The sequence below is a fragment of the Podarcis liolepis genome (genome assembly GCF_965112155.1).
Source record: "Podarcis liolepis genome assembly, chromosome: 16".
Taxonomy (NCBI): domain Eukaryota; kingdom Metazoa; phylum Chordata; class Lepidosauria; order Squamata; family Lacertidae; genus Podarcis; species Podarcis liolepis.
This window is the reverse complement of record NC_139567.1, coordinates 36,123,997-36,142,206: the sequence shown is the minus strand read 5'-3', so window position 1 is coordinate 36,142,206 and position 18,210 is coordinate 36,123,997. Positions and strand designations below refer to the sequence as shown.

Sequence of the window (18,210 nt, the reverse complement as noted above, 5' to 3'; positions counted from 1 at the left end):
AACAGCTTCATTCAGAACCACGACATTTAGCATAGCGTATTAGAATTGCCAAGCAACCAGCAGAAAAATCATTGATTGGTACTCCAGGACTCTCAGCAATTCTCAAGTGGTCTGGGGGTGTGTGTGGTAGTGGAGTTTGACCTAGCAGTCTTTCACACAGAGGACTGTCCTCTGCAAAGCAGAACACACCTAGAGAGCACTTCCCAACCCCCTGTTGTAGCAATTTGTTTCATTAATTTCTGCACCAAGGTAGAACACCCTTTCCCAACCAGGTCCCTTCCTGACGTTGTTAAGACTCAAACTCCCATGAGCTACAGCCACAATGGCCATTGCGCAGGGATGATGGGAGCTGTAGTCCAAGGATATCTGGAGGTCCTGGGGTTGTGGAAGGTTGAGTTTGACTTTGACTGGTTCTGAGACCCGCAAATATCCCCAGCTGTCAGTACCTGGGCTGGTTGCACTGTAACCACCTCTATAGGGTGAAGGCATCTTCCTCAATGTTGACAGGATGGAGGAGGCTAAGTGTGAAGCCGAATGCAGTGTGGCTTCAGTGGCCGTCTCCTTCTGAGCACAAGGGAGGAGGAGCCGCTGGCCATTGAAACCATTGAAAATCTGTGCTCAGCATCCTCCCAATGATGTGACGTCTTGCGCACAGTGCGCAATGCGCACATGACATCACATGTGTGTATTAGGATAATAAACTTATGCATATCTGTTTACTAATGTATGGAAGTGTAACAGTATTTCCCCCCTCTTTTTCATTCTCACTCACTTTTTCTTGTGCTGCTCTATCTTTCTATAAATGAAATTCTTCTAATAAAACAACAACAACACATGCTGTTGGGTGCAAGTCAGCGCCTCCGCCTGCTTGCTTCCCGTGCCTGTTCTCCATCCAGTGATGGATCTGTGAGCCTCCGGATCTTGTTGGGCTACAGCTATGGCCAAACGTTCAGAGATGATGGGAATGAGTTCAGCAACATCCGCAGAGCTACATCTTTCCCCTCCACCATCTAGTCGATTGCCATCGATGTCCTGTCAACTGTTTCTTTATGATCTCCCCGCACAGCGCTTGACGCTTTGGTTCTCCAAGAACAATATTTGCCCTCTGTGTGACAGTTTGACAGACTGTCAGCTCTTCCTCATTAAGCTGACGCACAGGCTGGCAACGCTGTCTGATGCCTCCTGCGATTCCTGCGTCGAGATTGGTTTCGTCACATCCTGGATGAGTCAATGAACAAAAAAGCAATAACATTCCTGGCTTGGGGCTATTGCTCCGCGTTGTCCCTCTCAATCACAGCCCTGACTTTTTTTTTCTTTTTCCTTTAAAGAGCTATGTTGTTCTCTTGGGCCATTTGAATTTGAAAACAATTTCCATCTGCCACCCCCGCTGATGACGGCTTTACTTGTATTTATGGTCGGAGCAGGGAAGGATGTGTTTGAGAGATGCTTTCTGCTAAGTCAAGCTATTTTGCAATCTATCTCAGTGTTGTCCTCCTCTGACCGGCTTCACCTAAATACCTGGTTCTTTTAACTAGAGATGCCAGCAAACTGGACCTTGAAAATCATCTGGCTGCTTTTCAAGAGCCAGTGATGCAATTAACATGGTGCCTAGATTGTCCCAAACCTACAGGCCAATCTTGTGACAGTGAGTCCCATTCATGAAGTTCTTTCTTTTTTCTGTCCTACTACAGAGCCTGTCCTAAATCTACTGTGTGGAAGGTGTGTAGCTCAGTAGCACAGCATCTCCTTGCAGGTCCTGCAGGTCCCAGGTACAACCCCCAGCAACTCCAGGCAGGGCTGGGAAAGATTTCCTGTTTGACCCAAACCTGGATCAATACTTATACAATGGTATAAGACACCTGCCTATGTTTCCTAGGTGATGTGTTCAAGTTTACTACTGTAGTGTCTGATAGATTAGCACAGATGAAGTCAGGTGCTGAGGAAAATAACCAAGCAGAGGCTAGGTACGGCTTTTATTTTCTTTAAAGGAGTTCCTATTTCATGCTGGCCGTTCTATTATAAGGCAACTTCCTATTTTTTTCACTGGGTGATGGCAAAATCTAGAATCATGAGAGCAGGGAAAGTAAATCCATTTCACTGGGCAACTGCAATCTGTAGAATCATGAGACAGGGAAATGTCTCAATTCTGCCCCCATGCTCAATTCAAAACCCTATATCATAAAGGAGGTAGAGAACTGGTAGGCCTCATGGTTTTGCTGGACTACAACTCCCATCATCCTTGCCCATTACCTATACAGTGTGTGACTGCTGGGAGTTGAAGTCCAACAAGATCTGATGTTCTCCATCCTGGGACTACAAGTTTAACAGCAGCTTCTTAGGAATGTTTTGTTGTTGTTTTGTGTGGGGAACTGGATTGAACACACTATTAGGCAAAAATAGATCGCATCTGCATCACATGTTTAAAGCACTATAATACCACTTTAAACAGTCATCTCCCCCCTCATAAATCCTGGGAACAATAGTTTGTTGAGGGTGCTGAGAGATGTCAGGAGGCACCTATTCCCCTCCAAAAACTACAATTCCCAGAGTTCCGTGGGAAGAGGAATTCATTGCGAAACCGCTCTGAGAATTGTAGACAGAGAAGGCTATTGCAGAACTAATCTAACAATTGCTGATCTTAGCCACTGTTATGTACTGAGTTGAACAGGATCCAAAAGGCAGCAGTCTGATTGGTCCTAGAGCAGTCTGATTGGTCCACAGGAGCCACCCAATCCAGCTCCAGGTGGAAGTGAATCTGCAACCTGATTGGCCTACAGGTGAATCCCGGAATTAGCCAATCACGTGGGGCCCATTGTGTAAATAATGTATATAAAGCAGACATTCTGGGGGAACTTCCATTCCTCCTCACCACTATGAGCTGAATAAAGAGCATGAAATCCACTCTTGACTCCGAGTATATTTCAGCCACCCTAAAGCTGTGGGTGGAATGGAAGTGAGGGCCATAAATTCATACCATCCAATGCCAAACTGGGACGTTCTCCCAGGCAAGTCAAATGGCCTGCACTTTGCTCTCGTCCCATGAAAGCATTTTTTGCAGCCCCCCCTCCCCCGATCTCTTGCAGAGCCCCAAAACACACTGCATGAGATCTCGGCTCAGAAAAAGCACTTTTTTGGGGGTGAGAGTGCAAAAGTTTAAGGCACCCAAGATGGCCACTGAGCTCTTGCAAGAAAAAAATGGGATGTCCCGTATTTCCCCCCCCCCCAGGGCACTTGGAAGGTATGTCAATTCCACAGTCACAGCTGAGACACAACTTCCTTGCACTTCCCTAAACAGAACCCTACCTAAAACAGAACTATATAACCAATAATATATCTGCTCTCTCTCTCCATCTTTCCCTCCCTGCCCTGCTGCAAGCAAATTATCACCTTTTTTTTGCTTCTTCGGTTGATTCACTCACAGCTGGGAGGTCTTATTATTTTTATTTGTCTGTCTCTTCACACACCCCTTTACAGTTTAATTTGGTTTTCATTAGTTCCTATGGTAACCATGAATGCATCTGTGGAGGGTTTTGAAATTAAGAGCAAAAGAGCACAACAATACGGAGCGTGATAGGAGGAAGCAACAGAGAGATAGTCCTGCCTGAATAGTTTGCCTGGACTGATTTTTAGATATATATATATATATAAAATAATTAAAGAAAGGGGGGAAATGTTTAGGGAAAGATATCCTCCCCATCGCAATTAGCCACGAAGAGCCGTGTGAGAAAGTCCTGAAAGCTTGACACTTGCTACCTGCTAGGAGGCTTCTGACAGAGAGAGATACTCTTCTGTTTCCCTGTTTCAACTGTTCAAAAATCGCAGAAGGAACTCTGGTAAGTCTATTCATTTCATTCCATCACCCCTCCTGTCTGTGTTTTAAGTGGGTCTCCCTAAGCATCAAGACAAAGCGCTGCTGAATATTTAGGCACTATTTCCTATTTTGCTTCCTTGTGTGGCGAAGGAGGCCACTGGTCAACAAGTGTGGTGCCAGGAATGCTGGAAGAGGTAGCATTGACTAGTGGGTAGAGTGTCGCACACCATAGACCTCTTGTGTTTACTGAGCTTTGTCCTCATTTGCTTCCACAAAGCTTACTCAGAGGTTAGATGATATCTGGCCTTCATTGCGCATTCATTCTGATTTGTTCACGGGTGCACTTATATGTCTATGAACATTCATCCTGATTTGCTTGTGGGGTGTTTACTCATCTTTCCGTTATTTATTCATTCACGCGATTTAGTGCTTCTGCACATGCGCAAGTGCATGGAAGTAACTCGATCTGGTACTTCCGGGTTCGGCGCGGTGTGCAACCTGAAAACGCGCAACCTGAAGTGTCTGTAACCCGAGTTATGACTGTATATGGATGCCTTTAGATGGTCTATTTCGGTAATGCCCAATAAAGGTTTGGAGAAAGAAAGAAAGAAAGAAAGAAAGAAAGAAAGAAAGAAAGAAAGAAAGAAAGAAGAGATGCTATATGTACTTTCCCTTGTTTATTTGCTTGTTTTGCAACATGACAATCTTTAATAGAAACTAATTTTAAAAAGGAGGCAGAGGTGTCACTAACAAGCCCTCTGATCTCACTTCAGATTGGAGAAGAAATTCTCAAATCTCTCTCTCTCTCTCTCTCTCTCTCTCTCTCTCTCTCTCTCTCCTGCATGGCTTTGCAGGAAGAAGATCCCAGGCCCCTGTATTGGATGACTTGTGTCTGTGAAACTGTAGGGTTGCCACCTTTGTTCTGGCAAAATTAATGATAGGGCAGGGCGGGGTGGTTGGGGGGCAATTCCTCCTCCAATCTGCTGCTGAAGTGACTTCAAAGCGATCCATTACAATCTCTTGCAGCCTAACAGGATGGCCCCTCTGGAATTTGTCACACATGCACATTCACACACACATATACACAAATCTATAAATCTGTCTGTGCTTGGCTACCCAGAGCTTAAATACATTACCTTTCACACACCCTTTCAAGCACATGCAGTTGGAGAGGATCCCTAATTTGGTGCAGAGAGAGAGGGAGGGAGGGAAGGAAGATCTGAAATACAGGACAGAACTGTATCAATAGTGGACAAAGCATATTACATTGAAATACAGGACAATTCTGTACAGTGCTACCTTGGTTCTCAAATGCCTTGGTCCTCAAACCAGTGGCGTAGCGTGGGTTGTCAGCACCCGGGGCAAGGCAAGTAATTTGCGCCCCCTAACCCATGGATTTTAGCACCCGAGTGCGAGCGCGCCCCCCCCCATGTTGCACCCGGTGCGGCCGGCACCCTTGGCACTCCCCACGCTACGCCACTGTTCCAACGTTCAGCTTCACTGGATGCCCACGAGTTATATTGTACAGAGAGGGGGATAAAAACTTTCCTCTCTGTCCACTCTCTCCTTGCCATGCCTTAGTTTTGCAGGCTTCTCTCCTGTCGCCTCTTGCTTGCCTTTTCTCTAAACTAAAAACAAACCCAATGCTGCCGCCTTTCCTCAGGGCACCGGCTCCATCCCCTTGCTTAGATTCCCTCTACCAAAGCTGAAAGCAGCCTGAAGTTCCTCCTGATCGTGAATGGGAAACAGCTGGCGAAGCCGGCGGCCTGCCAGGGAAGGGATCTCTTCCTAACCTGCTCCACGGAGCCCGTTCCTTGCAAGCGCTCCGTGTCCCTCGGATGGCGAGCGCCTTTGGAAACGCGGAGCAGGCGCTTGCCGGCAAGCACCCCCCCGCCCCTTCCCAAGCTAATCCTTTTAAAACCGAAAGCCCCTTAACCCGCTGGCGAGAGGCTTAGCCGGGCCTCGCCCGCCCACCAGCTTCCTCTCGGAGGTTTTTGGGGAGCGCAGGGCGCGGCGAGGCCCGGCGGCGCGTTGGGGTGCGGAGGCTGCCCATGCCGGCCAGGCGTCGGTGGCGGCGTCGGCGCTGCTGCAGCGGCTGCTCCTCCTGCAAGCAGTGAGTGGAGCGCAGCTGCAGCGGCGGCGGGGGGCGCGCGCGCTAGGGCGCAAGGCTGGCGGTGGCTGCGGGGAGCCCGGCGGAGGAAGGAACTTGTCCCTTCCCTCTGGACTCGCGCCCCCCCAGATGTTGTGCCCGGTGTGGCCGGCACCCTTGGCACCCCCCACGCTACGCCACTGCCTCAAACAACTTGGAACTCAAACACTGCAAACCTAGAAGCAAGTGTTCTGGTTTGCGAACTTTCTTCGAAAGCTGAACATGCTCTGTTTTGAGTGTTACACTTCCATTTTGAGCATTACGCTGAGGCCTGCCTGTTATTGCTATTTATTTTGCGTTTCTGTTTTTGCGGCACTTTTTATTTGTTTTTTGCGACTGTTTGGAACCCAGTTCAGCTACTGATTTGATTGATTGATTGTGTGTGTGACTGCAGTACATTGTTTATTGCTTTCATTTTATGGATCAGAGGTCTCATTAGATAGTAAAAATCAAGTGAAATTGCTGTTTTAGCGGTTGCTTTCAATAGTCTGGAACGGATTAATCCATTTTGCATTACTTTCAATGGGAAAGCGAGCCTTGGTTTTGGAATGCTTTGGTTTTGGAACGGACTTCTGGAACAGATTAAGTTTGAGAACCAAGGTACCACTGTATTATACAGGACAGATGGCAACCCTAACTGCCACTCTTGGAGTAAGGGAGCTATGTGCTTCACTTCTGCAGCAGGCGGACTTCTCCATAATTGCTGCGGAAGGGTGTGTGTGTGGACGTTTCATGGCTCTTCCTTGCTGCTTCTGCATGCAGTTCTTTGAGCATTATGCAGCAGCACTCGCCCACAATCCCGGGCAAAAAGCATGGAATTGGTGAGACTCAAGTCTTGGAAACCTCTGCACTGAGGAAGTGAAATTGACAGCGTTTTCGCAACCTTATGGGAAGCTGCTTTTTCTCTTGGTGATATTTGCGTAGGGAAAAGGTCACGTCCCAGCCCTAGTTCCTAGGGCAGGGATTGGGGTCCTGTGGTCTTCCTGAGGTTCGTGAACCGCAGTCCCCACCACCCCAATACAGTGGTACCTTGGGTTACAGATGCTTCAGGTTACAGATGCTTCAGGTTACAGACTCCACTAAGCCAGAAATAGTACCTCAGGTTAAGAACTGTGCTTCAGGATGAGAACAGAAATTGTGTGGTGGCGGTGCAGCGGCAGTGGGAGGCCCCATTAGCTAAAGTGGTACCTCAGGTTAAGAAAAGTTTCAGGTTAAGAACGGACCTCCAGAACGAATTAAGTTCTTAACCCGAGGTACCACTGTAATTGACCAAGTCATGGTCCATCCACACCTGGAGGGCCACAGTTTGTCCAGTTTTGTTTTGATAGAAGGAATCTTTGGTGGCATTGCCTAGAGGGGTGAGGTTGTTTGCTCACAGTTTGGACAAAATCCCTTCCAAAACTGTGTGATGGAGCCCAGGTTGCCAGCCTCAGAGGCAGATCAGTCCACGAGGACTAGGTGGCCGAGGGAAGCGTAGTCAAAGCGATGGGCGTGGATGAGGAGCTGGAAACAGCTTGATGAGTCAAAGTGTGGTACGGAAGCTGTACTACACAGGTTGGGGTTGTGCAGAGTTGTTAAGGCAGCAGAGAGCATTGTTGGCTGCCCACTCTCCACCTTAGAGCAGATTTATGCCACAAGGTGCCATAGGAAGGCACTGGACATAGTAAAAGATCCATCGCATCCTGGTCACTGTCTCTTCGAGCTCCTGCCGTCGGGACGGAGATACAGGACGATGAAGACAAGAACGAGCCGTCTTAAGAACAGCTTCTTCCCCAGAGCGATCTCGGCCCTGAATGGGAAGCCTGGACTTTGAAAGTCATCTAATCTTCCTTGCTGTTTTATACTGTATTGTTTTAATTAGTGTTTTTATAGTTGTTTTGATTTTGTGTGGAGTGCCCTACCTGGGTGGATGGAGCAGCCAAGTAATTTCGTTGTCCCCGAGAGGGGGCAATGACAATAAAGATATTATTATTATTATTATTAAAAAAAAAAAACAGCTTGATGAGTCAAAGAAGGAAAGAAAACAAAAGAAAAGTGCAGGAACCGAAACCATCAAAAGGGAACGGCAAACCAGCATTTCACACTTTTGACCTCAGTTGGAGGAGCTGCTTTTGACATGGGCTGGATTTCAGCCCACAGAGACCACAAGCCCCAGCTGGCTGGGGGCCAGAGACTGTTCAGCGGGATGGGGCAGCTTCTCAGCAAGCCCCCTTCCTGCTCTCAGTGTAGAAAGTTGCAGCGCTTATTCTCCAGGTGAAAAGAGAAGTCACACCCAGGGTGTTGAGCAACACGAGGCCTGCTTTCAAAGCAGCTGTGCCTTCCTGTAAAACAAGGATGAGGCGCTTTTTCTTTTTGGCCTGGGGGCTGAATTGCCCCAGAGGCAACTTTCCGGGGACAACATGCTAGTGATGGACTGAGCCAGAGGCAGAAATAGATTTGATTCTTCCCTGTAGGCTGAATTCCAGCCACGCAAAAGCCAGAGGTTTCTGCACAAACGTTTCTCCACCCAGGCAAGCAAGAGACATTTTATCTGCCCCAGTGTTGGGGGGTATCTGGCCCAGAGACCAATCCTGGCCCACCATGGGGTGAAATTTGGCCTGCGTGGGCCAGAACCACAACTACCTGGCAATCAGCTGGCATCACTGTAAGTCTGCTTTGGCTCTGCACACTAGGGCAAGGAGTAGGATTTAACCCTTACTCATCAGCTGATGAGTGGGGTTAAGCATACTGTCCAACATTCCTCCGATGAAAATAGGGACGTTCTATTCCATAATAATAACAATAATTTTATTATTTATGCCCCATCCATCTGACTGAGTTGTCCCAGCCACTCTGGGCGGCTTCCAACAGATATAAAAACATAATAAAACATCAAACATTAAATAAAACCGTTCCCTACACAGGGCTGCCTCCTGATGTCTTCTACAGGTTGTACAGTGGTACCTCGGGTTACATACTCTTCAGGTTACATACGCTTCAGGTTACAGACTCTGCTAACCCAGAAATAGTACTTCAGGTTAAGAACTTTGCTTCAGGATAAGAACAGAAATCATGCTCCAGCGGTGTGGCGGCAGCAGGAGGCCCCATTAGCTAAAGTGGTGCTTCAGGTTAAGAACAGTTTCAAGTTAAGTATGGACCTCTGGAATGAATTAAGTACTTAATCCGAGGTACCACTGTATAGTTACTTATCTCCTTGGCTTGGGGGTTGCATAACTCCATACCCTCCAACATTTATAATAATAATAATAATAATAATAATAATAATAATTTATCATTTATACCCCACCCATCTGGCTGGGCCTCCCCAGCCACTCTGGGCGGCTTCCAACTGAATATTAAAAACAGTACAGCATCAAACATTAAAAACTTCCCTAAAGAGGGCTGCCTTCAGATGACTTTTATTTTTATTTTTTAAATGCATTTTTATTGAAGTTATACACAAAAAACAGATATATATGAAAATACAGAGAAAAAATTACAAAGAAAAAAAAAGAAAAAAAAGAAAAACCACACATCCGAAAAAAGAAAGACACACAATCTGAACTTCCCTCCATCCTTTTGATAAGTATGAAATATCTCCTTCCATTACGTATTTGATTTTCAATCTATAGTCTTAAATTCACTCGCTGGTCGTATTGTTCTAACCCCGTCAATTCACTTTAAGCATTTATTCCAATATATTTCCAAAATTTACTCCAATTTTTCAGAAATTTCTGTTCATCCTGATCTCTTATTTTACCTGTTAGTTTGTCAAGCTCAGCATAGTTTACCATTCTAATCTGCCAGTCCTTTATGTTGGGGATGGTTTCCACTTTCCAATATTGTGCCAACATAATTCTCGCTGCTGTGGTGGCGTAGAGGAATATCGTCCTATCTTCCTTTTTAATTTCTTTATCCATCATTCCCAACAGGAAGGCTTCAGGCCTCTTGGGAAAGGTATACTTAAATATTTTTTTAAGTTCATTATAAATTAATTCCCAAAAGCCTTTCACCTTTTTACATGTCCACCATAAATGATATAGGTCACCCTCCACCTCGCCACATTTCCAGCATCTCTTATCCTTTAATCTATACATTTTGGCCAATTTCACAGGGGTGTGGTACCATCTATATAGCATCTTCCAGATATTTTCTCTCAATGCCATACATGCTGTGAACTTTATGTTACAATTCCAAACTTCTATCCACCTTTCAAAATCAATGTTATAACCAAAGTCAATTGCCCATTTAATCATTGCCTCCTTCACCTCCTCATCTTTTGTGTACCACTCTAGTAATATATCATAAATTCTGGACAGGGTTTTATTTTTGCCTTCTATTACTTCTATACTAAATTTTGATTTTTTATCATCAAAACCCGCCTTCCTCTTATCCTCTTTTAACAAATCATTCACCTGGTGGTATTGCAGCCAACCAGTGAATAAATTTTTTATTTCTTCATAAGGTCTGAGTTTGGGCCCTTGGTCAGTTTTTCTTAACATTTCTTCATAGGTGGCGTTTATCTCCTCCATATTTATTTTCTTAATCGTTAAGGCCTCTATTGGTGAAATCCACCATGGGGTCTTTCTTTCGAGGAGGTTTTTGTTCCTTTCCCATGCTTGATATAATGGTCCCCTAAAAATATGATCTAAGAAACTCTTGTGAACTTTCACTTTCCCATACCAAAGGTACGAATGCCATCCGTACCAATTATTAAAGCCTTCCAGGTCCAGTAGCTCTCTATTCTCCAGTTTTATCCAATCTTTTACCCAATATATACAAGCCGCTTCATAGTATAAACTTAGGTCCGGGAGAGAAAAACCCCCTCTTTCTTTTTTGTCTATCAAAATTTTCATTTTTATCCGTGGCCTTTTCCCCTGCCAAATATACTTTGCCAAGGCTCTCTGCCACTCTTTACATTGTTTTAGGCCTTTAAGTATGGGGATGGTTTGGAATAAAAATAACATTCTAGGCAGAATGTTCATTTTAACAACAGCTATCCTCCCCAAAAAGGAGAGTTTCATCCTCCCCCAAATTTCCATGTCTTTCTTTATACTCCTCCAGGTGGCATCGTAATTATCCTTGTATAAATTTATGTTCTTAGCTGTAACCCAGATCCCAAGATATTTCACTTTCTTAGCTACCGCAATTTTGGTCTTTCTTTCTAGATCTATCACTTCTTCCTTTGTTAAATTTTTAACTAACATTTTGGTTTTGTTTTTATTTACCTTAAGTCCTGCCACGGCTCCAAATTCGTCAATTTTTTTGTAAAGCTTCTTTTACGCTGTTTTTTGGGTCTTCTAAGGTTAGTACAATGTCATCTGCGAAGGCCTTGATTTTGTATTCCCTCTTTCCTACCCTGACTCCTGTGACTTCTGTTGCCCCCCTCAGTCTCTCGTTTAGTATTTCTAATACTGTTATAAACAATAGAGGGGACAGGGGGCAGCCTTGTCTAGTTCCTTTATATATACTAAAATATTCTGTTGTGGTGTTGTTTATTACCAATTTTGCCTTCTGTTCCTTATATATAGCTTCTATGCCTTTTCTAAATTTCTCTCCCATTCCCATCATTTCCAAACTTTTCTTCAAGAAATCCCACGAGATGTTATCAAACGCTTTCTCAGCATCTATGAATACCAAGGCCGCTTGTCTATCTATACTCATATCCAAATATTCAATAATGTCTATCAGGTTCCTTACATTGTCCCTTAGTTGTCTCCCTGGGAGGAAGCCCGTTTGATCTTTATGTATTCTGTTGTTCAAAACCTTTTTTAGTCTTTCTGCCATTATATCTGCAAATAGCTTATAATCATTATTTAGTAGTGAAATTGGCCTATAGTTTTTCACTTCCAAAGTATCTGCCTCTTTTTTGGGAATCAAAGTAATATATGCTTCCTTCCAGGTATTCGGGATCCTTCCTTCCTTTAATATATTATTCATCACTTCACCTAACACTGGGGATATTTGGTTACTTAGTGTTTTATAATATTTGGCTGAGAGCCCATCTGGGCCTGGCACTTTCCCGTTTTTCATCTTTTTAATCGCCTTCTTTATCTCTTCTTGGGTAATTTCCTGGTCTAATATCTCTTTTTCTTCTTTTGGGATTTGTTTTAAATGATGTTCTTGCAAAAACTGCTCTATTTCTTGTTTTGTTTCCTTTCCTCTTTTATATAAGTCCTTATAATATTTTTGAAATATCTTCCTTATTTCTTTTGGCTCTTCCACAATCCTTTCTCCTTCCCTTATCTTACTAATCGTATTTTGTTTTCTTCTTTCTCTTATTTGCCACGCCAAATATTTGCCTATCGTGTTTGCGGATTCAAATGTCCTCTGGTTCATCATTTTAATTTTCCATTCTACCTCTTGATCAATTATTGTAGAAAGTTTAGCTTGTAATATCTTTATATTCTGTTTTGCGATCTCCTCACTGGGGTTGATGGTTAATTTTTTTTCATTTTCCATAATCTGTGTTAGGATCTGTTCCTTCTTTAACTCTTTTTCTTTTCTTACTTGGCTGTTTTTCTGTATTAAAAAGCCCCTCATAACTGCCTTTCCTGCGTCCCACACCGTCTCTATAGCAGTTTCCCCGTTTAGATTCCATTTAAGGTAATCTTCTATTGTCTCTATTGCCTTATTTACGATCTTCTGATCATTAAATAGAAATTCATTCATTCTCCATCTAGTTGTTTTAATATCCTTGCCTTTCAGCTCACTGTAAACCGCATTATGGTCAGATATAATTCTTGGGAGAATTTCTGATTTAATTAAATTCTGGGTTAATTCCTTCGAGATCCAAATGCTATCTATTCGCCCCCAGCTCTGATTTGGGTTTGAGAAAAAAGTGTATTGTTTTGTAGTGGGGTTTTTGAGTCTCCATGCATCAATTAATCCCAGATTATTTACCATGTCAAAAAAAGATCGCGGTAATTTACCTTCCTTCTTTTCTTGTTTTTTTGTTAGCTTATCTAAATTTGGAGACACCACCCCATTAAAGTCACCCATTAAAATCATTTTTTGATCCATCCATTCCATCAATTTATCTCTTAATTCAGAATAGAAAGCAGATTTTTTATCGTTTGGAGCATATATTCCAACAACAATTATTTTTTCTCCCTGAAACACCATCTGAACAATGATTACTCTCCCTTGATCATCTTTATATAATAGTTGTGGCTCATATTTTTCCTTAATATATAGTACCACCCCTCTTTTCTTCACTCTATCTGATGTCACAAAGTCTGCTCCCAGTCTCTTATTACATAATAGTCTCTTATGCTTATTTATTATATGCGTCTCTTGGAGGCATATTAAGTCATAATTCTTTTTCAATAATACATGTGTAATCTGGTTCCTTTTGTTTTTATTGTTCAGTCCATTCACATTCCAGTTTAGTATTTTTAACGTCATCTGTTCTGTAATATAAGTTAACTTATCAAACCTATGCGCAATCTACTGTTCTTTGTCTCCTTTCTCTAGTTCTTCTCCTTCTCCTTTTGAGCTCTCCTCTCTTTCTTCTTCTTCACTCCCCCCATTTTCTTCCCCCTGCTGGTTCCCCACCTCCTCCTCTCCCATCATTTCCCCCAGATCCTTCTCATATCTCCTTGCGAATTTTTGTAGTTCTGAGATGGTAGACAGTTTGAACTTTTTTTCTTTGAAATAGAATGAAATGCCTTCCGGAAACTCCCATCTGTACAGGATCCCATTTTTCTTCAATTGATTTGTTAATTTTTTATATGGGTCCCTCCTTCGAAGAAATCTCGAAGGAATCTCTTTATAAATAATAATTGGGTTTCCTCCAATATATAACCTTTTAACATAATTCTGTTTCAAAATTTCATTTCTTATCTCCAATGAATTAAACATGGCTATTACCTTCAGATGACTTTTAAAAGTAAAATAGTTGTTTATTGCTTTGACATCTGCTGGGAGGGCGTTCCACAGGGAAGGCGCCACTACCGAGAAGGCCCTCTGCCTGGTTCCCTGTAACCTTACTTCTCGCAATGAGGGAACCGCCAGAAGGCCCTCGGCGCTGGATCTCAGTGTCCGGGCTGAACGATGGGGGTGGAGACGCTCCTTCAGGTATACTGGACCGAGGCCGTTTAGGGCTTTAAAGGTCAGCACCAACACTTTGAATTGTGCTCGGAAACGTACTGGGAGCCAATGCAGATCTCTCAGAACTGGTGTTATGTGGTCCCAGCGGCCACTCCCAGTCACCAGTCTAGCTGCCGCATTCTGGATTAATTGCAGTTTCCGGGTCACCTTCAAAGGTAGCCCCACATAGAGCGCGTTGCAGTAGTCCAAGCGGGAGATAACTAGAGCATGCACCACTCTGGCAAGACAGTCCGCGGGCAGGTAGGGTCTTAGCCTGCGTACCAGGTGGAGCTGGTAGACAGCTGCCCTGGACACAGAATTAACCTGTGCCTCCATGGACAGCTGTGAGTCCAAAATGACTCCCAGGCTGCGCACCTGGTCCTTCAGGGGCACAGTTACCCCATTCAGGACCAGGGAATCCCCCACACCCGCCCGCCCCCTGTCCCCCATTTCTCTGATAGGGATGTCCTAAGGAAAAGTGGAACATTCCAGGATCAAATCAGAAACTGGGACTGCTTCTGTAAATTTAGGACTGTCCCTGGAAAATAGGGAGACTTGGAGGGTCTGGGTTAAATAGGCACATGCAGCCAAAATGTAGTGTGAGGCTGTTTGCAAAAGGGCTTTTAAATAACACCACACTTGGAAGGCCCAACAGTTGGGGCTTCAAAGCACAGCATCATCTGATGTCACCGTGATGTCAGGCAGTTGACAGAGGGGTGTTCCCACCTGTTAAACTTGGCCCTCCATTGGTGGGAGATAAGGATCTGGCCTAATGGCCAGAAAAGGTTCCTTACCCCTTCTCTGAATGGTCACCACCCACTTGATCTCGGATGGTGGGGAGACAAACAGCCTTATTAATAATATTCTGCCCTCCATCGTAGGAGTACTGGGTGGTAAAGGTAAGAGGTGAAACAGTTGGACTGTACAGAGTGGTGTTTTGGATCCCATAACTTCCTTTGTTGGGAAATAATTTTGTATAAAATTAGATCTAGTGTTGCATTTCCCGTAACAGAAGTTCTGTACCACAGGGTGGTTCCTCCTTCTAATCTGAGAAACAGTTTCACCCAGGGCTGAAATATTTTTAAATAGTGGAAGGCTGGGTGTAATAATAATAGGGGTTGCTCGTGCGTAGGTTGCCGCCACTCCTGGCTAGGTTGCCTGTTTAAACCTTTCCTGTCTGGACAGCCCTTCACTTCGTGGCTGTTTCAGTTGCTAGCAGAATCCGTCAGTGGGCGTTTCTTAAACCTTTTCCAGCATAAAAGCTGTTTGACGCCAAGTCTCCTCCTACTCTCCCTGCGCGGAAGTCTTCTGCGCAGGGAGGGTGTGGGTAGCGGAGGACCCGTGCTGTCCCTGCTGGTCTCCGGCGAAGAGTCCTGGAGCCCTCTCACCGATCCCCCCATCTGCCCCCCTTTATCCCTGGTGTTACGCTGATTTCCTTCCCCAGTTGATGAACTGCCTCTCTCCCTGCTGGGCCCTTCTCCAGCATCACTTGGGAGCCTTGCCTCCACCTCTGGCTCCGATGTCAGTTCCCTGACACTGGGCAACCTGTCAACCTCCACGTTAGGTGGAATTTATAGGCAGGGTAGGATATATTTTACAATTTATCCTCCCTATGACTCAAGTATGTGAGCAGAACATTTAAACTTACAACAATTAGCAGAGTTTTAAATACCATCCCTTGCAGCATTAAAGTGGAAACTTTGGGATGAGGCTGTGTAGCCTTATGGCAATTTATCCAGGTTATTAATTAAAAGAATCTGTCTGTAAATTAAGCATAAAAATGGTGTTTGCTTAGATAAAGTCTCACACTTGATTCAAGCGGAAACAGTAATGAAAGCAAGGCAGGAAAATTCTACTTCTAGATTACGAAATGCATATTTCAGTTCAAAATGAAGTCTCCAATTGAAGCAGAGACCAGACAGGTGTCTGTCTGCCTCAGAAGCATGGTGAAAAACAGACTGGGATCTGAGGAGAAAGGAAGTAGTAAGGATTATTTTGTTTACCTTTTCCACCAGGAGGAGCAGGGGATATGACCTCACAGAGTGTCCTCTCTAGGAATTTACAGGGGAACTCCATGTGCCTTAACCCTTTGCTTATCTAACAATACTTGAAATTTTATTTAGGCTGCGAGATTATTTCCCACACTCCAGATGTGAAACTCTAACTCCCATCATCCACATACAGCATGGCCAATGGTCAGGGATGATGGGATTTGGAGTCCTAGCACATATGCAGGGCCACAAGTTCCCCAGCCCTGAAATCAAGCATGCCTTAAAGCAGGCTTCACCAACAGGGTGCCCTCCAGACAGTTTTGGACTACAGTTCCCATTAGCCCCTGCTAGCACAGCCAATGGATGTTGTAGTTCAAAACATCTAGAGAGCACCAGACTGGTGAAGGCTGCCTTACAGCATAATCCAGGGCATGTTTGTTGAGAAATAATGGCTGCCACAGAGGGTAGCCGCTATAAGTCCTTTGCAGCAAAAACAATAGAATCAGCTCACTTGCTTAAAGCTTGTTAGATATCTTCAGAGTCCACAAGAGGGCGCGTTTTGGCAAAAAAAGCTTTGCAAAACTTCAAAAATGAAGTTGTGTATTGCTTCTGCGCTCGCTCAAATGCTGTTTTTACAGTGCAATTCTCTACATGTCCAGTGAAAATTAAGTTAGCTGAGTTCAATGCAGCTTACTCTCAGGAAATTGGGTCTAGGAATGTGGCCTTTAAAGGCCAAAGATCGATCTATCTCTATCTATCTATCTATCTATCTATCTATCTATCTATCTATCTATCTATCTATCTATCTATCATCTCTCTCTCTCTCTCTCTCTCTCTCTCTATCTCTATCTCTATCTATCTATCTATCTATCTATCTATCTATCTATCTATCTATCTATCATCTATCTATCTAATTGTCATATTCATACCATGTATGGTATTTAAAGCACTCATGTACCACTTTAACGATCATGGCTTCCCCAAAAGAATTCTGGGAACTAGTTTGTTAAGGGTGATGATGTCCACTGGCGGAGGAACGGGGGTGTGCAGGGAGCAGACCGCCCCTGGCACCACTATTCTGGTAGGGTGCCATCATGGCGCCCCCCTGGACACACGCCATGCCCCCCCACGTGCTGGGTGCTATGCCCCCAGAACGTGCGCCGCACCCTCGCGGGTGGCGTGTCACACCCCCAGGATGTGTGCCACACCCCCGGGGGGGCACCAGCCACGCCCCCGCCTGCTCTCCGCCCCTGGTAGTGGAGCATGCAGCTTTGCCACTGATGATATCACAGAGCTACAGTTCCTGCTTAATAAGCCACAGTTCCCAAGATTCTCCATGGTTGTGAAAGTGGTATAAGCATATTTTAAATGTATGGTATTGGCACGACATATCTATTATTCTTTTTAAAATTTTTGCTGAGTGTTAAGCTAATTCATATGTCATGCGGGTGACCATGAATGTATATATAGAAGTTGGGAGTAACGTTTCCCCTCCTTAGCTGAAATACTTTTGGGGTTGCATTTAATTAAGTCCTATTCAGAGTAGGCCAACTGAAATGAATGAACCTAACTTAGTTATGTCCATTTAGATCAGTGGGGTTTCTTCGTTTGGACTCGCATTGAATACCATCCTTTATATCCTAGGAACATAGAACAATCCTAATACAATCTCAAGACAGTTTGAAATCTGATTGAATACAAATGTATTCCTGGGCACATCGATTCGAGATAAATATCCAGCTCCTGGTAGGACTAATGTGTTGCTAGAAATATAATAATGAATGGCTAAAAAATTCAGGTTTCTGAATGAGAGATGAGCCAGAAGGTCTTCTTTAGAAGCGTAAAATGGATTGTGTGGCATTCAACTAAGTTTTACTTAAGGTAAAGGTAAAGGGACCCCGACCATTAGGTCCAGTCGTGGCCGACTCTGGGGTTGCGGCGCTCATCCCGCTTTACTGGCCGAGGGAGCCGGCATACAGCTTCTGGGTCATGTGGCCAGCATAACTAAGCCGCTTCTGGCCAACCAGAGCAGCACACGGAAACGCCGTTTACCTTCCCGCTGGAGCACCTATTTATCTACTTGCACTTTGACATGCTTTCGAACTGCTAGGTTGGCAGGAGCTGGGACCGAGCAACAGGAGCTCAGCCCGTCACGGGGATTCGAACCACCGACCTTCTGATTGGCAAGT

General features: G+C 44.4%; 1 protein-coding gene across 7 annotated transcripts in view; it reads left to right on the top strand.

Annotated features, from left to right (window-relative positions):
- RAP1GAP2 (RAP1 GTPase activating protein 2) overlaps positions 1-18,210 on the top strand; it is a 200,807-nt gene that overhangs the window by 49,217 nt on the left and 133,380 nt on the right. The window contains exon 1 of one of the 7 annotated variants that reach the window (XM_083479624.1): positions 3,714-3,833. The exons of the other annotated variants lie outside the window; for them this stretch is intronic. The gene's annotated coding sequence lies outside the window, so the exon portion shown is untranslated. Of the gene's footprint in view, positions 1-3,713; positions 3,834-18,210 lie in introns of those variants that run through there. 7 annotated transcript variants of the gene reach the window in all.